General features: G+C 40.0%; 1 protein-coding gene across 1 annotated transcript in view; it reads left to right on the top strand.

Moving 5' to 3' along the window:
- Positions 1-4,039: 4,039 nt before the first annotated feature.
- LOC147115028 (lethal(3)malignant brain tumor-like protein 4) overlaps positions 4,040-6,000 on the top strand; it is a 591,174-nt gene continuing 589,213 nt past the window's right edge. The window contains exon 1 of the mRNA XM_085993271.1: positions 4,040-4,902. The gene's annotated coding sequence lies outside the window, so the exon portion shown is untranslated. The remainder of the gene's footprint in view (positions 4,903-6,000) is intronic.

The following is a 6,000-nucleotide window of genomic DNA, read 5'->3' as shown; positions in this document are numbered from 1 at the left end:
GGTGGAGTCGGGTTTTTTGAGCGGGAAACGGGAGCGACTGGAAGAAAAGAGGGCAGGAGCTCTGAAAAAGAGAGCTCAGGAGGCAAATGGCTGCCGCATCCCGTCCCGGGCTTCCAAACTCGGCCGCCGTCCTTCGTATTAGTAGCTCTGCATCCAGAACTCAAAGTGGGATTCAGTGATCGTGAAGAGAATTCAACGAAGGAGTTCGGAGTCGTAAGTCTTGCAGACATTATACATACCATGAGCTCCAACTTAAGCGCGCCAACGAAAGAGTGCACTCGAATTTGGACACAGGGACAGATTCTCCTTTGAATCCATATAAATGGAGAATGTATGTTTATTATGTCTAGATTCATTCTAATGTATGCAAATGTCTAATTTAGGTCATTGACCCATAATCTTCTTATACTGTCTGACGTTAAAACTATAAAGTAAGATAATTAGAATTAAGCCATTGTAGTAGTGATCTCCTTACTGGACTATAGAATACTGTCTACAACAGAGACCACATCTCACATATATCTAGAGAACCGTGAAGGGGTTACACATTTTATAAGGCTTGTTGTAAGACTTGTGGCTAGAGTTAAAACTCTTATGATGAAGGAAGAATATGAAGAGTGGATATCAGGAGGCACAAGATAGATCAACAACCAGCAAAGATCAGGGGTCAATATTGGGTTACAATTTTGTTTACAATATATTCAAAAATGTTTGTGGTGGTGAGTAGAATGTCGAAGTTTGCAGATGATACTCATTTGTGTGAAAAAAGTGTGTGGAAAGGGAGGAAATTCAGAGAATTACTTGGGATTAATTACAGTTAGTATTTAATGTTGAGAAATATAAGGCAGCACACATGGGTTAAAAATAGCAAACATAATTCCAAACTGAAGAGCATATTATAAATAAGGTGATTCAGATCTGGTTGCAACAATTGAGCAGACAAAGAAAGTTTCATCACTGTATTGTAAGAGCAAATGGGGCACATAGGAAGATTGATCATCAAATCTCTTCCTTCTGCAGACCATGCACAATTTGACTCATCATGGACTCTGTCCAACCCAATCAGTCTTTTTCAGTAAAGTATTCAACCAGTGTAAACTTACAAGCAGTAAACCTCTTTGAAAATTCTCCTCAGTCTTAGAGGAATTAAGCAAAACTTCAGAGTTTACCACCTTCACTCAAATTTCTGGCCAGCTCCATCTTATAACACATCCATGGTGCCAGAAACAAATGAACCACCATGTTCCACACAGTATTTGACCACCTATGTCATTCCTTATAACTTTCTACTGGATCTCAGACAGATATTTAAACAACTCTATTTTGAAGGAATTGATTGACATCGCTTGCTTTTTGTGTGAATGTGCTTCACATATACACTAACCTTTAGGGAAAAAAATCATTCCAATTTCTAGTGTTCCTAATTTTGTACTCATGTCTCCTAGTTCTCTGATCAAAGTCTAAACTAAATAACCTTTCTTCATCTCAAGCCTGATTTTGAAGATCTATATCAAGTCTCCTTTCAGTCTTCTCAGAATATAAAAAAATAGACAATGAGATGACATGATCCATGTCTTTTAAACAATGGAGGGAGTTAATAGATAATAGAGTTAATAGTAAAGAGATACATTGTAATAACTAGATTAGAGAATCATGGGACATGATAATACAATGAAGAAACCATTCATTAATCTTATCTTAAGGAGCAACTTTTCCATACTTAGAACTATTGAGTTGTTGAATAAATTGCTACTTAACTTGGTAATATTGCCTCAGTTGAACATTTTGAAAAGGAGCTGGACAGATTTCTGATTGAGTGGGAGTAGGGGATTATAGATTTACAGCTGGGAAAGTAAAAACTAAAGGACTGGTCTGCTTTGGGGCTAAAAGAGGGTGTAGATGGCAGAGTAAAATGTTCATTTCCTATATTCTTGTTTTTAAAACTGTTATTTGTTTATTTTCCTCTAATTTCATTATAAAGTTCACATTCAGCGTATTCTCATTCCCCATCTTTAGTCAGAATGGCAAGTAAATCTTAATTCCATTATGTCTTTTTTCTCTCATTTTTCTCTGATTTACATTTGAATGCCTCACATTCTCTTTCTTTTCCTCTCCTCCTATAATTCGTTTGCCACGATGAGATGAATTAATGCATGCTAAATCCTCACATCTTTACTTTTCTTTCTCTGCTCACTGCCATACAGATCCTTACATAGTTGTTTCTTTATAAGGTACTGTCTTGGATAGAGAACTGGTTGGCAGACAGGATGCAAAGAGTTGGAATAAGGGTCTTTTGCCGAGTGGCAGGCAGTGACTAGTGGGGTACCGCAGGGATCGGTGCGAGGACCCCAGCTATTCACAATATATATAAATGATCTAGACAAGGGAACTAGATGTAATATCTTCAAGTTTGCAGATGACACAAAGCTGGGTGGGCGTGTGTGCTGTGAGGAGGATGCAGAGAAACTCCAGTATGATTTGGACAGGTTGGGTGATTGGGCAGATGCATGGCAAATGCACTATAATGTGGATAAATGCGAGGTTATCCACTTCGGTGGCAAAAACAGGAAGACAGATTATTATCTGAATGGCAATAGATTGGGAGAAGGGGAAGTGCAACGAGACCTGGGTGTCCTTGTGCACCAGTCGCTGAAGGTAAGCATGCAGGTGCAGCAGGCGGTTAAGAAGGCAAATGTTATGTTGGCCTTCATAGCAAGAGGATTTGAGTACAGGAGCAAGGATGTCTTGCTGCAGTTGTACAGGGCCTTGGTGAGACCACACCTTAAGTATTGTGTGCAGTTTTGGTCGCCTTATCTGAGGAAGGATGTTCTTGCCATGGAGGGAGTGCAGCGAAGATTCACCAGACTGATACCTGGGATGGCAGGAATGACGTATGAGGAGAGATTGGGTCGATTAGACTTATATTCGCTAGAGTTTAGAAGAATGATTGAACAGAGTTGGAAGGAAGATGAAGTAAGCTTGGCTGATCACCTTTAGATTATCAGAAAGGGTAGGATTTAGGGGACTCCATGGCATTCAGGTTCTGGCAAAGAGGTGTTTATAATCATGAAGGATTTAGGTAAAGTAAAAAGGAACATTTTCCAGTGGCTGAAAGGTCAATAACCAGAGAGAACACATTGGAGGTGATTGGCAAAAGAGCCAGAGGAGACATGAGGAAAATCTTTTTTACGTAACGAGTGTTTAGGATTTGGAATGCACTGCATGATAGGGCGGTGGATACAGATTCACTGGTAGCCTTCAAAAAGGAAATTTGATAAATACTTGAAGGAGAAAAAAATTGCAGGGATATGGGGAAAGAGCAGGGGAGTGGGACTAACTACATTGCTCTTTGAAAGAGCCGACACAGACTCGATGGGCCGAATGGCCTCCTTCTGTGCTGTACTATTCTATGAGATGCAGGAAGGATGTTCCTGATGGCGGTGGAGTCTAGAACCAGCGATCACAGTCTAAGGATAAGGGGTAAGCCATTTAGGACAGAGATGAGGAGGAATTTCTTCACCCAGAGAGTGGTGAACCTGTGGATTCTCTACCACAGAAGGCAGTGGAGGCCAATTCATTAAATATATTCAAGAAGGAGTTGGATATATTTCTTAAGGCTAAAGGGATCAAGGGATATGGGGAGAAAGCAGGGACAGGGTACTGAATTTGGATGATCAGCCATGGTCTCATTAAATGGCGGAACAGGTTCGAGGGACCGAATGGCCGACTCCTGCTCCTATCTTCTATGTTTATCTTTCTGCTCATGCCAGTTGGCTGTTTGCATCCCTTGCTTTTGTGCTCAGTGCCAGGTGGATCCACACATCTTTGTTTTCTCTCTTTCTTTCTTTTGCTCAGTGCCACGTGGATCCACACATCTTTGCTTTCTCTCTTTCTTTTGCTCAGTGCCAGGTGGATCGACACATCTTTGCTTTCTCTCTTTCTTTTGCTCAGTGCCAGGTGGAATTGTTGCTTTGCTGCCTCCAGCAGTGGGTGCTCTCCGCGCCTGCGCTCTCACCCTGCCCGCCTCCCTCTCCCAGCTGAAAAGGGCCTAGTGTCACAGCTCTCACTGGTAAGGAAATTCAACCTGAAAATTATTTCTCTCATTTTAGAAATGAAAGAAAAAAAAAGCAGGAAAACTCTCCCGGCGCGGCCAGGCGCCCGACTTAAATAATGCAACGGACTTGTTTCACACTTTTCTGACAGTTTTCCGCTTCCAGATGCTCTGACTGTCAGAGAGTCTAGTTTTAATGACGTTCACTGCGGAATTGCTGCTGACTGGTTTGCTATTGAAACTAGTTCAACAATTTATCATTTGGGGAAAGGGGGGAATTTTGTGAGGAAAATAAAAATCTGTCAGGTGCAAAATGCGCCGTTTTCGAGCAGTTGTTTTTTCTGATTGTTCTTTCTACATCTGAGCTTTTTTAAAAAAAAACACACACAACATTCCTCCATAACACTTCACATTGCATTTCTAATGGACTCGAATATAAACAAGAAAAAGTCGCCCGCTTTGCGGAATAACTGAGCATTTGCATCGTGGTACATTTGGAAATGTTACTTTGCAGATATTTACCAGTTAAAGTTCCAGTGTTTTGGAATTGTGCTGCAGTTTTCACCAAATATTTTAGATAATCTATAATAGTGCATCGCTGTGCTGTAAATATTCCTCGCTCCGCCATTTTGATAAATATTCCTCTTCTGCAAATGTTTTCTTTAATAATCTTTCCCTATTTGTTAAATGCATTGTTGTCGTTGGAAAAAGTCAATTAAGACAAATTATAAAGTGTTTTTTCTCCACCGGGAGTGAAAGGGTAGATCGTGCCTTGAACTGTGTGGCTGCGCTGTGGGAGCAAACCCAGGAGAATCTGCCGCCGCACTGACCCGAGTTCCCAATGTTTGGAGGTATTTGCTTTAATGACCCAGTCTGTCCACACTTCTTGCTGCTTCAATTTAACACATTACACCGCTCCTTTTTTTCTTTAAACTGCTGGTGGCTAATTTTTTGTTGTTGTTCCGTGCAGTCCCCCCCTCCCCCGATTCGAGCTGCCTTATGCAAGCGTCGGACAAGATGTTTCATTCAATAATATTCTGTACGTTTGCATGAAAGATGTTGCTGCATTTCGGATCATCGAGTGTGGAGAGCAAGAAATTGGTTGGGAAATGTTAACGTTCTTGGTGTGTTTTTTTTTGGCTTCTTTTCCCGCAGTTTGCTGAATACGGAAGTAACATGTTGTAGAGGAACGGAAGCACTTTTACATATGTAGATTAAAGTTGAATTTATTTAGTTTTGCCTCGATCCAGGGAACGTTTTTTAAAAACAGAATTTTTAACTGAAGACCGGTTCAGCTGATAGTTAAGTCATTATATTGAATAAACTGATCAAGAGGACGAAAGAAATTGGCGAAATGTAAATTGGTGATCCTCTGAATATAACAATAGTAAGAACAATTATTGTTGAGTCAGTGTTTCGCAGGTTGTATTCGAAAACGCAGCTTTACAATTACAATAAAAGCTTCACCCGGTGTGTAGTTACATCGCACTGCATGTGTAAAATTATTGAAGACATGTAAGTGTTTTTAAACCAGTCAACTGGAATATTGGGCATCTGACATAGCCTCTACTAAGTGAGCAACAACTTGTCACCAAATATTAACTTATCTTTGTTAGGAATATTGGACTTAGTACTGGCAGGAATTCTCAATGGGATATTAACATGTGTTTAGGGGAAAAATAATTAGCAGTGTTGAAATGCAATAATAAAAGATATATGAAATGTTAATTAGTGAACACTTGCTGAACTGATGTATTTGAGACAAACTGACTGTGATGCATAATGCACCTGGTCTCTGTTTTGAAGGGAAGTTATTTAATTAACAGTTTTAAGGTATTCAGTGAACAGAAGTACAACTTTTCAATTTATAGTACATAATTATGATATGTTTTTTCTCTCTGTCCATCAGTGGTCCTTTTTGTCAGTTGTGTATCAAATTTCACATATTC

The sequence above is a fragment of the Somniosus microcephalus genome, chromosome 7 (genome assembly GCF_052327205.1).
Source record: "Somniosus microcephalus isolate GS21.2 chromosome 7, FLI_Smic_1.0, whole genome shotgun sequence".
NCBI classification, from domain to species: domain Eukaryota; kingdom Metazoa; phylum Chordata; class Chondrichthyes; order Squaliformes; family Somniosidae; genus Somniosus; species Somniosus microcephalus.
The sequence above is the reverse complement of the archived record's forward strand: the minus strand, read 5'-3'. Positions and strand labels throughout refer to the sequence as shown.